The sequence below is a fragment of the Gobio gobio genome, assembly GCF_949357685.1.
Source record: "Gobio gobio genome assembly, chromosome: 21".
Taxonomy (NCBI): domain Eukaryota; kingdom Metazoa; phylum Chordata; class Actinopteri; order Cypriniformes; family Gobionidae; genus Gobio; species Gobio gobio.
Genome location: NC_137117.1, coordinates 45,624,198 through 45,649,989, shown reverse-complemented (window position 1 = coordinate 45,649,989; position 25,792 = coordinate 45,624,198). Strand labels below are relative to the sequence as shown.

The 25,792-nt window shown below is 38.4% G+C and overlaps 1 protein-coding gene across 3 annotated transcripts in view; it reads left to right on the top strand.

Moving 5' to 3' along the window:
- The first annotated feature begins 1,476 nt into the window (after window positions 1-1,476).
- LOC307117907 (uncharacterized protein) overlaps window positions 1,477-25,792 on the top strand; it is a 53,014-nt gene continuing 28,698 nt past the window's right edge. For all 3 annotated transcript variants that reach the window (XM_079803148.1, XM_079803145.1, XM_079803147.1), the window contains exon 1: window positions 1,477-1,656. The gene's annotated coding sequence lies outside the window, so the exon portion shown is untranslated. The remainder of the gene's footprint in view (window positions 1,657-25,792) is intronic.

Here is a 25,792-nt window from a genome sequence, read left to right as displayed (position 1 = left end):
CCGTCTGACATCCAGCTTTCTGTGCTGGTGCTTGGGATGTGTGTGCGCTCAGAAAACCATATATCAGAAGCTTTAAAAGGCATGCAGATAGTTAAATTTAACCATTATGAAGAACTGCAATGTCGCGTGATAGAGACCATAATCAAAACTTCACAGATTCTGGGGACACCTGAGACTTATATTACATATTCTAAAAAGGGGCATAATAGAGAATGCACTTTTTCTAATAAAAAGACTATGACCCTTAAACTATGATACATTTACTGATAATCAAAATTGAAAGTTAAGAATTGTATTTAATTGTATTATTATTTTTGAGCAACTATTTGCCGATGGGGTTGAAAAAATAAACCTTATTTAAGATATACTGTGTTTTATAGATGTACCAACCACAACAACAAGCAGCTGTACAGCAGTCCCATAGAAACTACTCAGAACACACTCTAGCATTGTGACAGTACTCACATCATTTTTGTTTTTAAGTACTTTTTTGACTATTATGATTTTTAACATGATTACATATGTCAAGCATCTTCATCTGTTGGATTACCTAAATGTCTAGACAACACTTTGAATAGTGCATCACAACAAAACTTGTGTAGTCAGATAAGAATATAGAAAGTTGGTGGTTAAAGGTGCGGTGTGTAGGATTGACAGCTAGTGGTTGAAATAGGTACTGCAGTCCAAATTCAAAAATATGGAGATTGTGGTTTTCCGGCCTCCTCCTCATCAAGACTCGACGCTCACGCGTGTTGTTCATAGAGATTTTAAACGGACGCCGAGAATCTGTGATCTCTGACCCAGTTTGTTTGCTGGCTTCCATGGCTGAAAAACTCCGCCAACAGGCAACCTGTGGTGTTGAAATACTATTGGGTAAACTGGCTGTGGGCGGAGTCAAACAAACCAAAACAAAAACAGACATTCTGACACGGAACGCACATTTCAAAGCACAATAACTGGCTGAAGCTTTGCTCGAGAAACAAATATCTGCAGACATATGGTATTTTTATGCTTTAGTACAGCCAAAAACTTACATACAGCACCTTTAAATGTAAAACAGAGCCTGTAGACAAGCAGCAAGCTAGTGCATGTGGCACTGTAGCCAATGGTGTGAGCTTCTGGATGGAAGCATGTAGTTCTGCAGCCAATTAAAGCAGCCCTTGGCTGGGATGAGAGGAGGAAGTGGCCAATGGGGCGCAGGCAGTGCTGGTACATTCCCCAGCTCTTAAGAGGTTAATGAGCAAAGCTGCTCGGCTTCCTGCCAGCACGTCCAGCAGCTCAGAGCTCAGTTCCCACAATGAGTGAAAGCTGTATCACGACAGGACTGAGTCTAATTATACACCCACAGAGAGAGGGAGAAATAGGAGGGGGTCACAAAGGGCGAGCTGAAGTGTGTGAGTGTGTGTGTGTGTGTGAAGCCGAAAGAAAGCAGAGCGAGCTTTAGAGAGAGAGAGAGAGAGAGAGAGAGAGTGCGCTCACAGCGGGCGAGACAGAAAAATACAGAAGATACAGCAAAAGAGTGACTAGGTGAGGACAAGATCAGGAAAAAGACATAGTTTACAGCATCATGCTGGATATTCCCGTCTGCTGTGCTGCTACTGCTGCTTTCCCATGATCACTCAGTGTACTCCTCACCGTAAAAAGACACCCAAAGAGGTAGGACACTTCTGCATGTGTGTGCTCGTGTTGACAAGTGTGATAGAACAAGCGTTATTGAGAGTCTTCGAGACATACGGGAGTGTGTGAGGGATGTTGTGTGGGTGTTGTGTGGATATTCGAGCAATGACAAGACAATGTGTGACTCAAAGTGTGTGTGTGTGTGTGTTCTTCAAAGTCACCAGCTTTACATGAAACGTGCAGAGACGGGGTTTGTAACTTACCACATTTCGAGGATAGCGCTGAAACTGTTGGAAAGAGGCAGATAAAGGAAGCTGATAGGGCCTCAGCTGCTCTCAGACAGGCATGGCTGATGCTGAACTGTCAAAGTGAAACATGCAGTTGTTATATTGTGAAGCTATTTCTACCTAATCTGATCTCTGTTGTAACTTCACGTGGATTCAGGCATAAAACCCTTGTCAGGCATTCAGAAAAATACACTGACAAAACTGTTTTGTTTTTACAGTGTATGCACTTGTAAGACTTTTGTCGGAGATTATTTAATTGCACGAATGCACATTTTTCATAGTGAAAGCCATTTGTATAGTAGGCTATATCATCAGACCTAATCTAATCAGACGTGCATATTTATATCAGGATATGTTATATCTTTTGAAAATATAAAATGCAATATGAAATGCAAACTCATATTCATGATTATATGCTTATGGTTTAAGATTACTCTGTCACTGTCAGTGATTCTCAGATGGCTGCTGCCTCTTTAAGATGTCTATTTTTACAGTAGCATTCACACACGTGTGTGCGTGCGTGTGTGTGTGTGTGTGTGAGGTGGAGGCAGAGAGCAGGAGTGAGTCTGTGGGTGTGTGAATAGAGTAATTTTGCTGGTCTGTGCTTCTCCATGACAGACTTAGGCTGAGAAATGTCTGCTGGTTTAGTTCATCGCTCATTCTGTTTAAACTCCTTGACTCATGTCTCACTCACAAAAGAGGGCACAGTGTTATTTTAATCAGTGTTTTGTCTTGTTTACCTGTAAAAAATAAATATAGAAACATCCTTAAAACAAGACTGCATTTGTTGTTAATTAAACTTGAATTTAATTCACAAATGTAGTGAGGTTTATGCTTAAAATAAAACAAGAAAAACACATATTTTCTCTAAAAACATTCTTATCCTCGAATGTAATGTACAGTCAAACCATGTATTCAGACACCTTCAACATTTCTCACATGATCAGTTTATTCACTATAGTTTATAAAAAAGTAATAAAATATGACAAGAACTCAGAGTTAAACCGTGTCATAATTCATCTTGATAATGTCAGATAACTTTGATAGAAAGGGATGTAATGATTCCAATCATCTGTGAGATTTAAGAACACAATTAGATAAGACCAGTTCAGCTCAAGCAATGCTTCATTCTGTTCAGTCTGCGGGGTCAAAGGTCACATTAGCAATTAAAGAGAAAACACTGAAGCAAAACATGCTCAGGTCAAAGTGTCTGAATCATTTTGGTAGATCAGTTTTACTGGCAGTCGCTGTATGAGGAATTATTGGGTATAATATGTCACAGTTGACTTTATTTTGCTCTCCTCACTTACAGAAATGAACTGTGTGTGTCCTGCACACACTAGAGAAACATTATATCTGGGGTCTGAAGCATTTTTGGTTTGACTGTACCTTTGACTGTGTAATTTGTTGAAAAAATAACCCCCCCTCCCCCCCAACATCAATACTGATTAATAAATTATTTCTGGCAGTGCACAATATAACGTAAAATTGAGTTTTATACTGTAAGTAGCTCATTTTGAGATAGTAGTCTTATTTCATCAGATGGACAAATGCTCTTATACAAACTAGTGTGATTTACAAACTGAATAGTGACTCATTTATCACGGATCCTCATTGATCCACGGATTTTATTCCATTCGTTTCACACAGCCATGTTCATTTATTCATTCATTGCTCACACATGCATTAAAAGTCTACCAAACACTCAAAGAATGTATTAAACATTTGTTTTATGTATGAAACAACAACTAAAAGTTGCAGTAAATAAAGTGTTGAACTACCATGTCATAAAAATCCCAGTGGACGAGGACAAAATTCAATCTAAAAACCAAATTAATGAATTCAGTTCCATCCAATCCAGCGGACAAATGCACAAGTCTGTCTGTAATCATTTGTTCCCACATTATGTGGTGTTTCTCATGTTAGCAGTGTGACAGCAGTAAGGCCGTAATGGCATCATGTTCCTCTCAAACGTACTAATTTAGGCTCATCAAGACAGGATGTTGTGTGTGTGTGTGTGTGTGTGTGTGTGTGTGTGTGTGTGTGTGTGTGTGTGTGTGTGTGTGTGTGTGTGTGTGTGTGTGTGTGTGTGTGTGTGTGTGTGTGTGTGTGTGTGTGTGTGTGTGTGTGTGTGTGTGTGTGTGTGTGTGTTTAAGGCATGTGGTGGCCTCAATGAAGATCTACAGAGATCAGGATTTCTGTAAGAGCGTCACTGATCTGATACAGCACATAAGAGCACTGCCCGTAATCCTGTCTGACCTTAACTTCCAGAGGTTTACACACTAAAACACTATTCAATCATCTCACCTATTATTTGTGATGTCTTAATTACAGAGGGCTTTATCTGGACTGTGCAATTTCAGTAAAATTACAATTATTAGAGCTTTTATTTTGCAACAAAACATGTCAAATTATACCCAACAAATGACAGTTTTTCATATGCTGCCGTACTCGTCTTCAACCAGTCAGATGCTTGTTTCACATCTTCAGACACCCATAGCCGTTTTACTATCATCAGCTAATCAGAGGCTGTATTACTCGTCTTCAGCCAATCAGATGCTTGTTGCTCATCTTCTGCTGTCTCACCAGATGCTGTTTTACGCTCATCAGCCAATCAGAAGCTGAGGTACAGCCAATCTATTTGCATATCAATTTATTTTAACATTAAGTTTTACATTAGAAATAATAAAGTCCCACACACTACGGTTACCCTGCTGTTTATTAGTTTGTTTGATTATTTACAATCTCTAATAAGTGGTGATGTTGTGCTGAAAGTGTGAGTTTAAAAGCTTGGCCATCCATGTGTATGATTCCACTCAAGTGTGTGATCAATTCTCAATATAGGCTGCTGTATGTATCATACCCTTCTTTTAAAGTCATTATGAATGATGTGTGTGCATAACCACCTGCAATTGCTGTGTTCGAAATATATATGCTGTGCTCTTATATAGTGCGGTGTATATGTAGGGTGTCGGCCATTTTGTAGTGGTGTCCGAATTTCAAATCATTAACTAACCAGATCATATTCATTAATATTAATTTATAATATTGACAATCCTTATATTATTGTAATATGGTTAATCTGCCAACTATTAAACCATACCTTTTTTTTGTTGTTGTTTAATATATAAAATAAAAAAAACAGAACATGAATTATCAATTTGCCACTTCTATAATCCAAAGTGACGCCCAAACCCCAAAATCACACTGTAAACCCTAACACTCAAAATAATGAATTGGTTTGAGTAAAGCCAACTCAAATGAATCAAATGAACATTTATGAGTATGTCGCACTTTCTTTTTCTTTTAAGTTCACTAAACTGACATATTTTAAGTAATCTAAACTGTTTCGTTGTTTTGAGTTTTTTTTGCTATTTCCCAGCATGCTTTGCCATGACACTCAAAGGGGACAGTAAATGCCTAAATTAAGTGTTATATTATGTTTTCTGTGCAAGATTAACATTAGTGGGAGATCAGTAGTGTTTAATGCTAGTTTAGAAGAGTTTCTGTTATGTTGTGTTTTGTAGGGTTTCCATCATGTGACGAGTGGAGCGTGAGCTAAATTTGAGAACAGATTTATGATAAATGTGTTATATATATTATATACAGTGAGGAAAATAAGTATTTGAACACCCTGCTATTTTGCAAGTTCTCCCACTTAGAAATCATGGAGGGGTCTGAAATTGTCATCGTAGGTGCATGTCCACTGTGAGAGACATAATCTAAAAAAAAAAATCCAGAAATCACAATGTATGATTTTTTAACTATTTATTTGTATGATACAGCTGCAAATAAGTATTTGAACACCTGAGAAAATCAATGTTAATATTTGGTACAGTAGCCTTTGTTTGCAATTACAGAGGTCAAAGGTTTCCTGTAGTTTTTCAGCAGGTTTGCACTGCAGGAGGGATTCTGGCCCACTCCTCCACACAGATCTTCTCTAGATCAGGTTTCTGGCCTGAGTTTGAGCTCCTCCAAAGATTCTCTATTGGGTTTAGGTCTGGAGACGGGCTAGGCCACGCCAGAACCTTGATCTGCTTCTTACAGAGCCACTCCTTGGTTATCCTGGCTGTGTGCTTCGGGTCATTGACCCAGCCTCGACCCATCTTCAATGCTCTAACTGAGGGAAGGAGGTTGTTCCCCAAAATCTCATCCTCCCCTTAATACAGTGCAGTCGCCCTGTCCCATGTGCAGAAAAAACCCCCACAGCATGATGCTGCCACCCCCATGCTTCACAGTAGGGATGGTGTTCTTGGGATGGTGCTCATCAGTCTTCTTCCTCCAAACACGTTTAGTGGAATTATGACCAAAAAGTTCTATTTTGGTCTCATCTGACCACATGACTTTCTCCCATGACTCCTCTGGATCATCCAAATGGCCATTGGCAAACTTAAGACGGGCCTGGACATGTGCTGGTTTAAGCAGGGGAACCTTCCGTGCCATGCATGATTTCAAACCATGACCATGTCTTAGTATATGACCAACAGTAACCTTGGAAACGGTGGTCCAGCTCTTTTCAGGTCATTGAGCAGCTCCTCCGTGTAGTTCTGGGCTGATTTCTCACCTTTCTTAGGATCATTGAGACCCCACGAGGTGAGATCTTGCATGGAGCCCCAGTCCGAGGGAGATTGACAGTCATGTTTAGCTTCTTACATTTTCTAATGATTGCTCCAACAGTGGAGCTTTTTTCACCAAGCTGCTTGGCAGTTTCCCCGTAGCCTTTTCCTTGTCTTGTGGAGGTGTACAATTTTGTCTCTAGTGTGTTTGGACAGCTCTTTGGTCTTGGCCATGTTAGTAGTTGGACTCTTACTGATTGTATTGGGGGGACAGGTGTCTTTATGCAGCTAACCACCTCAAACAGGTGCATCTAATTTAGGATAATAAATGGAGTGGAGGCGGACATTTTAAAGGCAGACTAACAGGTCTTTGAGGATCAGAATTCTAGCTGATAGACAGGTGTTCAAATACTTATTTGCAGCTGTATCATACAAATAAAGAGTATAAAAAATAGCTAAATAATTTCTGGATTTTTTTTTTTAGATTATGTCTCTCACAGTGGACATGCACCTACGATGACAATTTCAGACCCTCCATGATTTCTAAGTGGGAGAACTTGCAAAATAGCAGGGTGTTCAAATCCTTATTTTCCTCACTGTATATTAGGGCTGTCAATAGATTACATTTCTTTAATTGCGATTAATCGTACCTTTGTTGTCTTAATCGCACGCTTATCCTGAAATTAAGCATTCGCCATGTATCTTATTAAACACATTAATGTGGTCATAATTTGGTATATCCAAAGTAAACAATCAGATTGAAATGTGACTCTCACAAAACTGCAGTCCTACAGCTTCAAGGATCATTGGAGACTCCAAAAGGACACAAAATAACCAAATATATGGAGTCCATATAATTATTTTATATAATACATTTATACACACCTAAGCACCCATTAAAAAAATACATTACAGAATTCACAGTGTATAGTATGTGTACAGAGCAACAACAACAAGATTGTTTTCATTTTAGACATTTTATGTAAAATGTAAATTTAAAGGGTAACTAAACCTTAAACCAACTTTTTTTAGTTAATGATCTACAAGACTGGGGCTTTATTAATGCTGTTCATTGATTCGAGGTTCATTGATTTGACTGGGGTTTAGTTACCCTTTAAATGTAGACTAGTCAAGCTGCGATACCGAACAGAACCACACGGAGACGCCAAAAAAACTAATAAATCAACCACTTTGGCGGCATAAATTGCGTACATATCATAGACTGTAAAAAAAATATGGACGTAGTGTCCGTGATGTCACCCATAGGATTCTGAAGAGCAGTTTTGAAGCGTAAATTCGGGTCGAGATGGCCGTCGCCATCTTGGCAGCGCGTCGCTCCCAGATAACAGAAAATGGGCAAAGAGGCGGGACGTGGGCGGAGCTGAAGTGACGCGATGACTAACAGACAGCAGATAAATGGCTATCCGCCTGTCACTCGAAGTGGCCACGCCCTTAATTATGCAGAACTTTAACCCTCTGCTGCTCTTCGTCATTTCTGACCGGAAAATTTTCTGTTTTGAAATGTTAAAATCACAGCTTCATCGGAATGATATGAAACTTGGTGACTTTTCTTGCATTAGGTATGTGAACACACAAAAAAATTGCATGCTAATTGGTTGTAAAAAAAAAAAAGTAGCGTTCATTGTCTTCGGTCATAAATGACCGACCATAGGAAATGAATGGGAAATCAGCAAAAACACACAAATTCACAGAATATTTGTGTGTACAATCTACAAATCGGCCACAAAGCTGAAAAAAAGTACACAGCAGTAAAGCAGTGACACTCTAAAACATCAAGAGTGTGATATTGACACATCTGCTCACACACACGCACACTTATACACACACACACCTATGAAAAACTGAACTTATGAACCACATTTAGAATTTTTTTAAATCACAGCTTCATCGGAAAAATATGAAACTTGGTGACTTTTCTAGCATTAGGCATGTTAACACACAAAAAAATTGAGCAGGGCGTGATTCAAGCATGCTAAGTGGTCATAAAAAAAATACTCCCACTTGTGCTCTTCGGTCAAAAATGACACCATAAGAAATGAATGGGAAATCTGCAAAAACACAAATTCACAGAAAAAATCTAAATTTCTAACAAACAAAAAAATTCTAAAACTTTATAAGAAATAGTCTTTGAGATTTTTTTAATATATATTCAAATCCATCAAAAAAAAAAAATCATTAAATGTGTTCAGGGAATTCTCAAGCCTCTCCATAGAGACCTCTAGTGCTTACACCCACGGTTGTATGATTTCTTAAATAATTCCAAAAGAGGGGCTAATCTGCCTTAAAAAAATTATTTTCAAGGCCTAGTCTCTATTTTAACCTCAAATATTGCAATAATAATAAAAAAAGAATAATTCAATTACAAAAAAAAGGTATAATTTCAATGGCAAAAATAGACCATAATTATTGCATAAATATTTAAAAAATACCATCAAATCATCTCAAAATACAAAATTAAAAAGAAAAAACATTATTCAAGAAAAATACATTGCATTGGTTTTACTGGGGTGGAGGAAGTTTAATGTTTAGGTGTCCGGTCACTTATGACCGGGAAGACAACCAATGCAACCCCTAAACCAAGAGCACCACAGGGTTAAGGCTTTATATAATGTAAACGAATGAGTTATAAAAAAATTCACCCACCTCACAGTTCTCATGAAGGGCAAAATTAGCCGTACAGACCAAAAGCACAATTTGTACCAGACTGTAAACATGTTTTAATCTGCTGTAAAGTTGGGCATTTTAACATGAGCTCAATGAGATTCTGCTCCTTCTGGAGCCTGACTCTAGTGGCCAGTCGATGAACTGCAGTTTAACTCACTTCCGTATTGGCTTCAAGAGAAACTGCAGGAGGTTGCCGCTTGGTACATACATACATACACGGTTTGTTTGTGCATCAATATAACACTCACATGCTTACTGCACGACACCAACATTGCGCTCTTCTGAAACAAATAGCAGAATAGGACAGAGCTCGTGTTTTAAAGCAAAGCACACACTGAATTAATAATTCACTAAAAACACGATGTGAGTCTGTATTCTCTCTGATGTAGCCTGATCCGCCTGTCCTTCTTTACATTAGCGCTGTTTTGGACTGTTGGAATGAATTCGATTCCTGGATCACTGAAAACCTTCCCAGAGTTTAACGGCTTTAAATGGCCAGATCAAAAACAGAGAAGCAGAATCGAGTTAAAGAATTAGAATGGAAATGTCCTCCTCCCAGGGTTTCAGGTGCTGTAGATGCTCAGTGTGATTGTGATAAACTCCCGGCTTCTAAGATCAAATAACTGCGTGACGAAAATTACGTTAAACGACGCAGCTTGACATACTTCTGTCATTTATTTGCGTTAATTGCGTTCAATTATTTTAATTATACGTTAACGTTGACAGCCCTAATATATATATATATTATTGAATTAGCTAAAGCTGGTCAAGTTTCCAATACTAAAACTTTGAAATTACAATATATTTTTAAAGTTAAATGTAAGAATTAGCGTACTCAAATATTTCAAGTTCAGAGCAATTAAAATGTATGAGTACAAAATAAAAATCTGCATATTCTGCTTACTTAAACTTTACATTTCTTAACTGATTGCCTCCATTTTATTTTGTTTATTTTTTTTTTAGTTTTGCCAACTTATTTGGGTTTACAGTGCATAGTAGAACAAAATAACAACATGATGATTCTCTTCTTTTCACAAATCTTTTGTCAAATCAGCTTAGGTTCACAAGTGTTGTTCAAATAACATCATATTTTGAATTTCCATTGAATAAACTAATCTCTTTGTATCAACTAAATTTTTTTGTTTAAATTAACTAAATTTTTAGGCAACCAGGTTAGGCTACTTTAAGTGTATTATTTCTTTGCACGATGTTAATCTAATGCCACATTATAATGTCTAATTTAATTGAATTTGACATCTTCAAATGAAAATATTTTCTAAAGTATGTATTCACTTTAGGAAAACTGTGATGAGGGGTGAACGCAGCGGAAACATTACAGTGGATAGGAAACGTATCGCTCTCACATCACATTAGGTGAATGGCATTTATGACAAAGAACTGCAGATATCATGACAATCTATCAATAAACACACACCTCGTCCTCTGTGAGAAGTGCCGTAATGCAAGAAAAAGTGAGGTAGGGAACGCTACAGCTCAAAATAGAGAAGTGCCGAGAAGTGTGTTTTTTTTTTACTCAGATTTATGTGTAAAGTGTTTCCTTTAATTCAGTGAGATTGCATTATTAATTCACTGGAAGAAAAATTTGTTTGGTGGAGGATTCAAAAATATTCAGTATTCACTGTAGGGTTACTCTAATGTATTCGTATAATCATAACAGTTTTCTTATCATATATCACCTGAGCACAAAACACTGCTTGGACAGGAGAGTTTCAAGATATTAAAACATTAAAAACATACAATGTGGAGACTTGTGTATATGCTTTTTCTTGTTTTATTGCATTTTTTTATTAGTAGTATTTTAATGACCATGAACACAAATTAAGCCTGACAACCCAAATTCATATTTATTGTACTAGTGAAACCACAAGGCTGGCGAATTTGCTTACTTTATTTCATTCACTTATTTCCCAGACTCAAATGTAATTTGCTATCTAGGGAATAGTGAATAAGTGAACGAGTGAGTGATTCTGGAGACTCCACTTTCAGCGAATCAATAAACGCATACAAATTCCACAAAGGCTTGTGTCTTAACGTAACGTAATGTAACGTCACTCGAAACATCAAACCTTAATCAGCAGCAGTCCAGATGAAACGAGGCAACTCGTGAAAGTGGCTTAGATGCTGCAGCCCTATTTATACCATCAGGACTCACCCAGTGCTTTGAAGAGAGCTTTACACCCAGAACTCAACTAATCCTGCTTTGGCCTCCACCATCAGAGGATTAGCAATGCTATCTCTCTCTCTATCTCTTTTCTTCTCAATGGATCATTGATTGTTTCAGCGCAGTTGGCACTCAAGTCAATTTGTTTAATACCTTACTTGTCTAAACATACGAGCGATGCATTCAAATGCTCTGCCTTTACAATATGTTTCCCAGTAGTTCTTGTTAAGCCAAGAATTACAATTATTATTGCTCCTACTTAGGGTCAGGAGTTTGTTTCAAATCATTAAACTTAAAGGGGTCATGAACTGGCTCTTTTTATTTGTGTATACTGTTGTCTGAGGTCAACTTATGAAGTTTACGTGCTTTTTACATTCAAAAACATCATAATGAATAAGTAATAGGCTATTTTCTGCCCTGGTTTTGAGGCTCTCTCAAGACACACTCTGTTTTTATGGGCGTGCCGCACTGAAGACTTGAAAGTTAACGCGCACTGCTATGATTGGATTGTTTTGAAAGCGTGTGGGAAAACGGCAACTGGAATGATTATTCGCCCACAGGGCTCGCAAAATGTCTTTATCAAACAAACACAATGATTTATCTCTCATCCCCCCGCGATTAATTGGAATGTTATTTTTTTATTACTCGGCTGGCCCGATCGGTGAATATAACCGCAACACACACACACACTCACACACACACACACACACACACACACACACACACACACACACACACACACACACACACACACTCGTTTGTTTTTGTGAAATGTGAGGACATTCCATAGGCGTAATGGTTTTTATACCGTACAAACCGTATTTTCTATCCCCTTACACTGACCCTAAACCTACCCATCACACACACACACACACACACACACACACACTGCCCCTAAACCTACCCATCACACACACACACACACACACACACACACACACACACACACACACACACACACACACACACACACACACACACACACACACACACACACACACACACACACACACACACACACACACACACACACACACTGCCCCTGCCCCTAAACCTAGCCCTCACAGGAGACTGTGCAGTTCACTTTCTGTGAAAAAAACCTCATCCTGTATGATTTATAAGCATTTTGAAAAGTGAGGACATGGGGAACGTCCTCATATTTCACCCTCTTTTTGTAATACCCATGTCATTATACACATTTGTGTCCTGATATTTCACGAAAACATGCCCACACACACACACACACACACACACACACACACACACACACACACACACACACACACACACACACACACACACACACACACACACACACACACTTCAGTGGTTAACCACAGAAAACATTCTCTCTGCATCAGCATTTGAATGGGGTAGTATTGTTTTTTTGTTGTTGATTTCTTTGTCTATTAAGATAAAAAGGAATCAATAAGACACGATTTTAAAGCACTATGTAGAGGCATGATTTTGTCTAATTAGAACTACTTTAACTTACAAGCTAGTTGTAAGTTAAACTAGTTAAGTTACATTCAAAAAGCATTTTTACAATGGCATTGTTACAAATAACAAATTCTTATTAATGAAGAATGTTATAATATTTGGGGTTTCGGGCAACATAATGCAATGTAATTATAATTTCAAAGAGTATGGGGTGAATCCATGATTATTGGGTCATTTCAATGGCAAAAACTGTCAGAATCATTCGATTTTGTAAACCCAATACTTTTTTGGTTGAATGGTGATAAATGGTATACATCCCGGTATTTTCTAAGTTTTTCTATTTGGAAAAAATAAATCTGTACTTATTTTAATAATTTTATTTCACATCCTGCCCACTGATGTCCTAAAAGCAATGTTGATATTGAAATACAGTGAATGTAATGTAGGCTATGCAATACATTGTGCAAAAAGGGGGTTTATACGGTGGCCAAAAACAAAATTAATACTTTTGTTTTTAAATTCACTAAACTAAAAATTAAAATAAAAACAAAAGCATATTAGAATACTTGATTACCCCATAATGGTCACTTTCATAAAATATATATACTTGTGGGTTTAAAATTCCACATATGGCACATTTACTGTCCTACAACAAATATTTTAGAAATGTATATTTCAGTCAGAATTATTGCGTTCCTATTCTACTGTGCTCCGTCTGTTTGCGGCGCTCGATCACGGAAGCCTGAATTTTAGCAGAGATTCACTTGCAGAAGCTCGTCCTCTCCAGACAGCAAAATGGACATATTTGCACGACTTTACAGATGGAGAATATAGCTGTGAAATGTAAGTTATGCCCTGAGGAAAGCGCCACATCTCAAACGCATTAAACACAGCAAGTAGGCTATTTGTAAAGCCTATCTCTCAGAGCATCTGAAAGGGCAAGCTGCTTTAAACTATACATGTTAACTATATCTTATGTTTTATATCGAGGGCTTCAAAATAACTGGTGTGTCATGTTTAGGACAAATTGTATCATGCACTTTCCCTGCATCAGCTCATTCTGCTCCGCTATTTTTCAGATGCGTTCGTATTAATCTACTCGAGAATGCTCGCATGGATTTGCTTGACTTTTTCTTTTCGTTTCGAATTGTTGAGTTTAAAAATGGACATTTCAAGCTTTCTATACACACATTTCTCATGTCTGTGAGGCAAGTAGCTGCTGAGTTTGGCTTTATTTGAGACGCGCTCCAGTTCATGTGCAAAATGTGATCGCTCCAGCGCCTCCATGTCACGATTATTGTCTGCTATTGCCTATTTGCTTATTTATTAAATCCAGGCAATTGAAACACTGATTAAAATTAAGGCTACAATTTATACAAAAAGAAATTCAAAATCATTTCTGACCCTATGTCTTTGACTTTTTCTATGCACTTTTCATAATAGCCTAGATGACATTTAAAATAGCACTATAATATTTAAACATAAATATTAAACAAAATAGCTTAATTTAATAGCTACAACAAGTACAGGCAAATTTCATGTCAGAACTGGATTTGAGTTCATGAGTGGAGCATTCGCTTGGGCCGTGAGATTGAGCTGAGCGTCACACTAGAGGTCTTCACGGGTCCTAAAATTAGTACCCGAACCCGAAGAGACCCGTAATGTGCTAAGCGGAACCGACCCGGACCCGTCTATTATTTCAAAAGCTGGACCCGGACCCGTGCAGATCCGAGAAATGCCAAAAATGTAGTACCCGGAACCGACCTGGACCCGTCTATTATTTAAAAGCTGGAACCGAACCCGGCGTGAAGACACAGACCCGACTGGACCCGATTGTCACATATTCCACAATAAACTGATATTAACAAGTCAATAAACAAGTTGCGAAAAATATAACTTTTTGTCTTACCTATAACGTTAGCCGTCGTCTCCCTTCCTTGTAACGTTACTTGATTGTGATGCAATTACGACATGGCCAAAAAGTTAAATCCATATTCCTCTCCTGTTATTCCAAGCATGCTTACTTCGCTCATCATTTCAGCTTTAAAAGTCCACTTTATGTCACGGTGACGAATGACAAATGCGTCTTTGCAGATTTGCATTTCGACTCTAGTTAACTCGCATAATAACTTTGACTGTTTGCCTTTTTGAACTATAATAGCGATTGCTCGTTCGGTGGCCGCTGACGTCAGCATTATTTATTTGAGTCTGTTCATCAAAACTTTAAGATTAAATAAGACGGTTCATTCATATTATTATTAAAGTCAATCATAGTGGAAGCTCGGGTTGCCATAGAAACATGACATGCGCTTGAGACTGCACATGCGCGTTAGCTGGAGCAACCTGAAATATGAGCTTTTTTACGCAATTTGAACGTCATAGAAAACATTTATGTGACAGTTCACCTGAGATTGTGTTGCTGATTTGAAATTTTTATTTAATTATAAGTTCAAATCAAACTTCAACAGTGTGTCACACGTAGGCTAATACACTTGACAGCACTTACTTTTTTCTCACGTTTGTCCACAATATGCATGAAGGATGCCCGGACAGAAGAGGTGCCCGTGGGTTTAACTTCTTTATATTCGTTGTTTATTACGCACTACGCCGTATTTATTTGCACATTTATCTTGAAGCCCCTCACCGAAAGCAGAACTACCGTAGTCGATAACAAGTAGCTGGTAACTGGTAGATCTATAAACTCATCTTTCAGGCATTTGACCGACCAGGTTGACACTTCAGCGTGAGAAATCGGGCGTGTGGCGTGTGAGACCAATCAAATGCGTGTGTCTCGCGGCCAATGCGTGAGAGTTGGCAGCTCTGGTACTGTATTATAAAAAAAAGTGAGGACTTTGCCTCCTCATTTAAAACACCTGTTTTTGAGACACTACTGTTGTTCTGTCACGGGATGCAGTTTTAACAGATTGCCAGGTGTGAATGTAGTTGTTCTAACCTCAAACCTGTGGTTGAGTAATAAAGATAGCAACTTTTTCAGAGTTGTGAGGTCCAGACAGGCAGCGCTCATGTAACCGGCGGATCTCCGAAAGCCTCTGTGTTTAAATCTGAGATTTAATTTGTTTTGGGTATATCTACTGGGCAAAGGTCTCCTGAATATATCATTTGTTCCAGAGCAAATCGTTTTGACAGAGCAAAGTTTCATAACTTTGTGTTTTTATTTAACTTTAAGCACTGCACTGAATTGTTTGCTTGTCTATTTTTTTTATACTGTACAACCTTCTTACGCTTGTATAATGGATATTACTGGTCATTAGATGATATTGTTCAATAAATAACATTTTATATAAATAATAATGTTGGAACTTTTTCATTGGGGTGTTCAGGCCAATTACATCATTATAGTAACAAAATATTTCATGACAAACACTGCAAAAAATGCTTTTCTTATTTAGTATTGTCGTCTTGTTTCCAGTCTAAATATATAAAAAAAAAAAATCTTAAATCAAGATGGTTTTACTAGATAAGTACAATGACATAAGATTTTTATTCTTGTTTTCTGGGAAATAAAATTATAAAAAATATAGTGAGTAAAGGTGATTATTATAGTAAAGGTGTTTCTGTCATTTGAGCTGTTTACAAATGTAAAAAGCATTGCATATTCACACGATTACTTCCTATTAAAGTGGGCGAAGAAAGAAATCAATATATTTACAGTGATGAAATATATAATTGTGTGAGTGAGTCTTTTGGTTATGTTTTGCATTCCCCATGTCATTGAAACATGCTGTATACACTTTTTACTATCATTGAAGTAAGAGTTTGTTACAAGTTTAAAAAAATCTGACTTGAACGGCTCCGAGGCTTGGGTGAAGATTCAAATGCAGTGTTCATTGGGTAATCCATAATCGTAATCCAAGTAAGAGGCAGAGGGTCAAAACCAAGGCAAACAATACAAATACAATATCCAGGGTAGTCAAAAGTCAAAACCATAACAAGGGAATTGAGAGCGAGTGCTCAGAAATGCAGTGTGACACTAACAAGACTTTGCAGAGAATGACTAAATAATAAGGGCTACAGTTAACAAGGGTGATGACACACAGGTGGAAGTGATCAAACAATAATGAGTCCAGGCAATGGGTTATGGGAAATGTAGTTCATGAAGGGAAAGCAAAGGAGTCGGGAGGAGTGTCCTCTAGTAGAGATTAAGGGCACTCCACTCCAGCTAGTTGATGTAACAATGTCACAGTGATTAAAGTACCGGAAGAGAGATTCAAGATTCAGATTCAGTCGGGCTTAGGGCAAATTCCAAAGCATTTTTGCACACTTGAAGGGCTCTTCGGGAAGCGGATGCCATTTGTAGGTGCGTTCCAAACGAAAGTGAACAACTAATGCTGCCTTCACGTGCTATCGGAAATGTCCTACTTCCCACTTCTGAAGTCGTGATTACAAGCTCATCGCATTCTAATTGACCTATCGGTAAGCCCTGCCCCCCTTAGTTACTGTTGCTAACTCAGACAAACAAACAGAGTTGCTAACTGTCTTACTATGACAGCTGTCGGTGTGAAAACCTTATCCCAAAATGTTTTTGGAGACAGAATGTAGCGGACCCCGTGTTAACACAAAAACACTCATACAACTAACAGTAAACAAACATATACAGACCTTATGCCTTTATCGGTGGTGCTAATAAACTAAACTTTGTATCTGCAAAACAACTCAGATAAACTGCGAGTGCGAGCTCTCCCCCCATGTAAGAAGCGCTCGCAATTCATTTTAAGTCTAGATGTGGCGGGAGCATTGTAGTTAAAGGGGGGGGTGAAATGCTGTTTCATGCATACTGAGCTTTTTACACTGTTAAAGACTTGGATTCCCATTCTAAACATGGACAAAGTTTCAAAAAAAGAAAGTTGGACTTTTTAAGGAGTATTTCTGTGCCAAAAATACTCCTTCCGGTTTCTCACAAGTTTCGGAAAGTTTTTTTTAATTAACGCGCTTTGCTCGGCTGCGCTGCAGTCACAGGACTTCACGAAATCAACAATATCACCACAGAAGTGTGTTTTTGGTTGTCAGGGCAAGACAACCCTGTACAGCTTCCCAAAGAACCCAGTGTTAATGGGACAGTGGTTGGAGTTTGTTTTTCCGGAGCAGCAACGGAGTTGCGCAAGTGTTTTTGTTTGTTCTCTGCATTTCGGTTGAATGTGATTTCGGCCCGGTTCAACCGGATTTGTAGCTCATCTAATGCTGAAAGATGGAGCGGTCCCAGCGACTAAGGTTCACGGTCGTGCATTGGAAGAAGGCGGTGAATAAAACTGCTTCAAATGTCTTTGATTTGTTAGCTATTGGCGTGTAACTGCACCTCAACATGACATGCAAAACCGTTCCGCTTGCTACTGCTAACTTTAAGTCGCATACAATAATCCATAAACCAAATCATGACCTCATCAACCATGAGTAAACATACACAAATGTTGTAAAACTCGCGCATGACAAGCCGCTAAGCGAACATATACAGTTACAGTACATACCACATAGAGACGTCCTGCTGTAGTCGTTGCTGCTGCTTCTCCTGTTCAATTTCAGCCTCCGGATCAGATTCTGGATCATATATGTGTGGTTGAATCTGATTGATAATCATGGTTTATATAGGATAATGTTTTATTTTCCACGTTTAAGGATGTCACAGCTTTCAGACGCTCTCAACGCAATAGCTGCGCGCGCTCGTGGCTGTTTAGCTCCGCCCACATGATACGCCTCCAGCCGATCTTTCTTTTATAAATATGATAAAACTTAAGACTTTTCGGAGATATGAAGGATGCAATACTACTCTATAGGTACTCAAGATTGACATGAGATTGACAGAAACTGAGTGTTTCACCCCCCCCCCTCCTTTAATGTATTAAGTTTAAAAAAGTTTCACAGGCAAGAATGTGTTTAAAGCTTTGCGTTTAATGCTTAATTTCTAAGGTTAAGAGCAGATTGGAAACACAGACACACATATATAAAGCATTGTGGCGAGGTGGACGAGCGAGAGACATGGGAGGAGCGAGCGAGATCGGTGTGTGTGATTGAGAATGAGCGTCACCTGCGAGGCACACCGGTCTCGAGTCCTCATGAGGGACAGAAAAAGGGGCGGTTTCGGAATCTATTTTGCGGGCAAAATGGGTTTGGGTGGGTGGATAAAAATTTGGCTGGTTTTGGATCAGTTCGGCGGGTTTTTTGTAGCCGAAACACCGGCACTTCAGATCCTTCTTCCTGCGACCCTCTGTTCAGCAGGCAGCAGTCCCACGCACTCACACACACACACACACACACACACACACACACACTACAGCTCTGGGCTGGCTGACGTGCCCTGGCGTAATCTCACAACAGACACTCCCTCCCACTCCCTTCAGCTCATGTCAGTTCGTGGAATAAAGGCTATAGCTTTATGATATTAGGCCTAATTGTTCAAAATCACAGGTGTTAAACTCGAGTTTGCTATTATATTTAGCGTATGAAAATATTTTTTTGTGTAGAGATGACCCGCCATGCATGAACGTTCTGCTTCTGCAAAGAGCGCACTGACACATGTTCTATAAATAATATGTTCAACGCGATTTTCATGTAATGTTATTCATGAATATGCATGTTTCATGTGGCTTTTTGAAATAATTGAAATGTTAAAGTGGGTTATTTTGTATGTCCATATATCCACTCAATGTTTTCATGTTAGGCTAATGCTTTTGTTCCAAGCGACTTTTATTGACAATAAACATTGATCATTGATCGCCTAAGTTGATCGCATTATTTTCCGTAACATAAGCTTATAGTTTAATAGTATAATAGTCAGACTGAGGACGCTTTTGCGTCCCTTCCGTTTTCCTTTTTTAAACCAGAAATGAAATATGGAAACGCAGTTTCTTCTTTTTTTATTTTAAAGGGTTAGTTCACCCAAAAATGAAAATTCTGTCATTAATTACTTACCCTCATGTGGTTGGACACCCGTCAGACCTCCGTTCATCTTCAGACACAAATGAAGATATTTTAGTGTAAATCTGATGCTCTGAAAGGCCTCCATTGGCTCAATGCACTTTACACTCTCAAGACCCTTAAAAGACACTAAAGACGTCGTTACAAAGTCCATCTCACTACAGTGGTTCTACAATAACTTTATGAATCGGCGACAATAGTTTTTGTGCGCAAAAAAACCCTAAATAACGACTTATATAGTGATGACGATTTCAAAACACGGCCTCATGAAGCTTCAAAGCGTTATGAATCAGTGAGAATTTGGCGATTCAAACCGCTGATTCGACTCACTGATTCATAACGCTTCGAAGCTTCATGAGGCCGTGTTTTGAAATCGTCATCACTATATAAGTCGTTATTTAGGGTTTATTTGCGCACAAAAACTATTCTCGTCTTCATAAAGTTATTGTAGAGCCGCTGTAGTGAGATGGACTTTGTAACGACGTCTTTAGTGTCTTTTAAGGGTCTTGAGAGTGAACCGTGCATTGAGCCAATGGAGGCCTTTCAGAGCATCAGATTTACACTAAAATATCTTCATTTGTGTCTGAAGATGAACGGAGGTCTGACGGGTGTCCAACCACATGAGGGTGAGGAATTAATGACAGAATTTACATTTTTGGGTGAACTAACCCTTTAACACTGATTAATAGAATTAGCAGATACAAGGTAATTTTCCTAATACCTTATTATTATTTTATTAAAAATTATATAAATGATTTATGACTTCTTTTTTTTATGTGTAAATATGCTCAATTTATTGTCTAGGGTTTTTACATCAATACACAGATTCTAAAAGTGCCCATAGCAGTGCCTTCTCTTCTGGAATCAATAGAATGACTACGGACAGAGGCATAGAAGGTCCGTGTACTTTTTTGTTCATTCATTATTCTATTTCGGAATGTAAGATGAAATTTAATAAAGGGTGCAGCTTGGTTTTTTGTTTAAAAGAAAAAAAGCAGAAATGGCTGTATTTTGTTTTCCAAATGTATTGTTGTCATCAGATAATAGTATTAGAAAATTGGACAACATCTCCGATCATTTTTTAATTTGTAATCATTATTTGTAAGTTTATTGTGATTCATTTGACTGATCCTATCTTTACCTGGAAATAATTTTACAAGAGAACATTTGTAAATTGAAATTTTTTAAATGAATCTGTTCGTTTTTAGTTTATAAAAATGCAAAACGTAATTAAATAGTTATTTTATTTTGTGCGCATGGAATTTATGTACAGCCTACGTTTTGATTAAAATTTTGTTATTCAACATAGTATTTCAAAAATACAACAACCATTCCATTTTTGTTTTTGTTTCCATGGTTAAAAACGGAAAAGGAATGGACGCAAAAGTACACGGACCGCTGCGTTCATTTCATTGAATGTTGTTTCTGAAATCGGATAGGCTAGTCAATAAATGGGTAATTTTAAAGCTTGTGAATGATTTCAATGTGTTTAAACGAGAAACAAGCCAAATAAAAATTTGGCCGGTTTTTGGCAAAGTTTTGGGCTGGAAAACCCTGCTGGCATCTGGCAACCCTGATGAGGGAGCACGGAGACATAAGAACGAGCGACACCGGTGAAGGACGAGAGAGGACCAGGCCTGGATTTTAAGTTGTGTTTTGTTTACGTTTGTGTATGTATGCGCAGTCGACCGTGAGGGGCTGCCGCTTTTACCTTCATTTTATTTATTTATTTTATTAAAGTTGTTGAACGTTCGCCGGTTCCCGCCTCCTTCTTCCCTGAACATACGGGGAAACTCTGTTACAAGCATATTTCCAGGTCACTATGTGATGCTGGTGGAGGAAAATGTTTTCTGACTCGCTCCTCCAAAACACCCCAAAGTGGATCAAAAAATATTTATATCTGGTGACTGTGGAGGCCATTGGATGTGTTCAACTTCACTTTCATGTTCATCAAAACATTCTGTCACAGGTCTTGCTGCCCATCCAGAACAGTAGGGAATATCATGATATTGCAGCCCAAACCATCACTGATCCACCAAAGTGCTTCACTCTGGGCAGCAACAGGACAGGCATGAGCCTGTCTGGTCCTTCTCCACACCGTAACTCCCACAGATGTGGGAAAGATAGTGAAGGTGGACTCATCAGAGAACAATATGTTTCACATTGTCCACAGCCCAAGATTTGCACTCTTGGTACCAATGAAACCGGCCCGGCCGTGAAGATTGACCAAATGGAGCCCCTGATGAGCAGTTTTGGTGGAAACAGGAGAGTCGAGGTGCGCATTTAATTCTGAATACTATCCGGGTCAGTACACTTCCTCTTGTGTTGATAGTTACACCTGTTGGATGTGATCCTTCCTACTTGGAGGTTTGCCGACATTCCCTTGGATACCATGGCTCTTGATACACCACAAATACTTGCTGTCCAGGGGCCTCATTTATAAACGTTGCGTACGCACAAAAGAAGGCGTACGCCGCTCTCTACGCAATAATTGATATTTATAAAAAGCAAACTTGACGGGAAAATGTGCGGTCCTTCACGCAAGCTCTGACCCAGGCGTACGCACAGAAACGGGTGAAATGAGAAATGGCGACACCGTCGGCAGATGAAGAAACACGAGAGAGTGTGTGAAACTGCAGACTGTTGTGTAAAAGAAATGGCTATACTGCCTCTCATAAATAACATGAAGACTTCACAAAGCAAGTCTTACAATTAACAGCCGACACGAACACCCGTTTGATCGATCTGCAGTGTAAAACAAACAAAATCAAACGAAAATTACAACAGAAATGCAAAAAAAAAAAAAAAGTGAAATATGTTCTGCAACAATATTGGCATGTTATGCAATTCATCCTCATAAATAATATGGTAAACAGAACGAAATAATGTAGCCTACAAAACTGATATTCTCGTCAATGTGTCCGTCTGGCGGAGCAGATATAGATCAATAGATAGACAGATAGATAATTAGGGAGATATATAGATAAATAGATAGATAGATGTATTAATTGTCCACTGGGGAAAGTTGTTTTCATAGTAAAAATTTCTTCATCAGCTACGGAATCATGGTATTCATGCAAATGCCTTTAGTTTGTTTTATTTTCAATAAAATTACATATGACGTATGTCTCAGCCATTCAGAAAGCTGCAAGAAATTACATTTGCACTGAACTATTTCCCATTTCCACGTAGATAATAGGGATAGGGATTAATAGGGATTCCCCAATAATTGCCGGCAGTCTCTCATCAAGAGGCTCAGCTCCGGTGTCCCGTCTCCTCCACCCGTGGCAGACACACTCTGGTGATGGAGCACTAGATGCTTTTTTGCCTCGACTTTGATGTCCAATCATTTCTTTTTTATTTCGGCGACTGTCCGAGGTTGTGAGGCTTCAGCATTTACGGCGTCTGAAACCTTTTGCCACTCAAGTGCCTTTTTGGCATTAGTAATGCCCACACTGTGCCCTCCAAAAAATATTTTCCTCCTCTTTTCCACCTCGCCAACGATAACTTCTACCTCACATTGAGTGAAGTTACGTTTTTTTTATTTCCTCTCTGTGTTTGCCATAATTTCGCAAATTATGAATATTAACGTGTGTGCGTTTCACAGACTATTTATGGTCAACTATGGGCGTGACATGAAGCCGAAAAAGCTGCGCTACATTTAGAATTGATTGTGATTTATAAAGGGAAAACTGCGTAGGATGTGCGTGTGCACGGTTTTATAAATCCGAATATTTCTGTGCGTACGCACGTCCTATGTTTCATCCGCACGCCACTTCTGACGCAAATCCTACGCAAAGCTTTATAAATGAGGTCCCAGGTCACAGATGAGCCAGGGAAACGGTCTCTGAAGACAAAAAAACCTGAAAGCGCACCTGTTTCACATCTATTTATAGCCTCTCACGAGTGTGCATTCCCATGACGTCATCGTCAGAGGTTATTTAAAGCCAGGTTCATGCCCCGCATACTTCACAATCGGTCAAACAAAGATGTCTTCCCATAGCGCTGTCAGCGCAGCATTGAGAGTAGCTTTTCATAGGGAACAAGATTGTCATGTGTCTGGCTCAGTGTTTACAAACTCCTGTCCTAGAGTATCTCCAAAAATGCACATTTTGTAAGTCTATCTAATCTAACACATCTCAGACACAACTCATCTCAGTAGAGACTCCAAGACCTGAAAAGGATGTGAATTCCCTTAAACATGTGCAGTGTTTGGGGTACTTTAGGACCAGGGCTGGGATAAAACTGACAGAATTTGCCAGATAACTATCAGATTTTGCCATACATGCAGTTTTATAATTTAAAACGTTTGTGCGTACACAAAATCATGTTTTTTTGGGTGTGTATGCACACTGCAAGGATGAAATCTATACAAAGCTTTATACATGAGGCCTCGGGTCTTAGAAATTGCATACATTGCTAGAAACTTGGGATTTCATTGGGATTTCAATTTGGGATTTCAGTCGATTGCGCATCATTAATCATTATTCATGTGAATTAATTTTCTGTTCTGCTATTTAGAATTATCATACTGCAAGCAATTATCTTACTGTCATTAAAACATTAATAATGCCACTCTCATTAATAGAGTTAAGCATTCAAATCACATCAAATCATTATCCAAAAGTATTTAAATAGTACGATATGTGTTTATATAAAGGCACTGAGTGAAAATAACATATATTCTTAGCGATAGATGATATTTACTAAGTGGAAATAGTGATATATTCTATATACACACCATATAAAAGTAGCAGTTCTTTGCAATATATGTAAATAGTAATTAGATTCTATTTATACTTTATTTTGACAGATACATACTATTTGCATTTCAGTATTGTTGTACATTAACAGGATGCAATAATATAGAGTGTAAATTATTATATTTATTTAAATTATTAAATGGATGCCACCTTAAAGGGACAAGAAAAGCCCTCCCTACACCGACCCCTAACCCTATCCAATAAATGCTTTTATTATTATTAAACATTTCGTTAGGCACTTTATTTCCACATTTAGAACATTTTCTTAATTTTTATTGATAGTAAATGCCTTTCTGATTTGATTTGATTTGTGATGAGAAAAGAGAGAAGAGCAAGCTCTGCAAAAGGCGGATTCGAACCAAGCGGCAACCTCCTGCAGTTTCTCTTGAAGCCAATACGGAAGTGACTTAAACTGCAATTCATTGACTGGCCACTAGAGTCAGACTCCAGAAGGAGCAAAATCTCATTGAGCTCATGTTAAAATGCCCAACTTTACAGCAGAAGAACATAATACAGTCTGGTACAAATTGTGGTTTTGGTCTGTACGGCTAATTTTGCCCTTCATGAGAACTGTGAGGTGGGTCAATTTTTTTGAACTCATTCGTTTACATTATATAAAGCCTTAAAGTTCTGCATAATTAAGGGCGTGGCCACTTTGAGTGACAGGTGGATAGCCGTTTATCTGCTGTCTGTTAGTCATCACGTCACCTCAGCTCCGCCCACGTCCCGCCTCTCTGCCCATTTTCTATTATCCGGGAGTGACGCGCTGCCAAGATGGCAACGGCCAGCTCAACCCTACGCTTCAAAACTGCTCTTCAGAATCCTATGGGTGATGTCACGGACATTACGTCCATATTTTTTTACAGTCTGTGATTCGAACCCGTGTTGATCGCATCAAAACAATGATCTATTAGCCATACGCTTTACTGATTGCGCCACTGAAGACTATGAATTACAAGTGTTTTTTTTAAATGTTGTTTGGCCAATAAGGCATGCTATTTGCACTTGGTGTGAATAGACACTCAGAAATATAAAGGTGCACTCAAAAAAATATTTCGGTCTAAATATAAGTTTTATGTATTTGAATTACGTTACAATTTTCCATCCATTTGGATGACATAGTTTTGACAAAAACAAACTAATAAATTTAATGCGATTCATATTTGTCAGTCATACCTAAATGAAATGGGTAAGTTTTATGTAATGGTACACAGCAAAATGGCCATGATAAATTAACACAGCCTAGTGCACACTACTGAGATAAAGTACCATTGAAGCAGTGTTCAAGTTAATGAGATAATTAAGTGATGATTGGGCATTAATGATGAACAC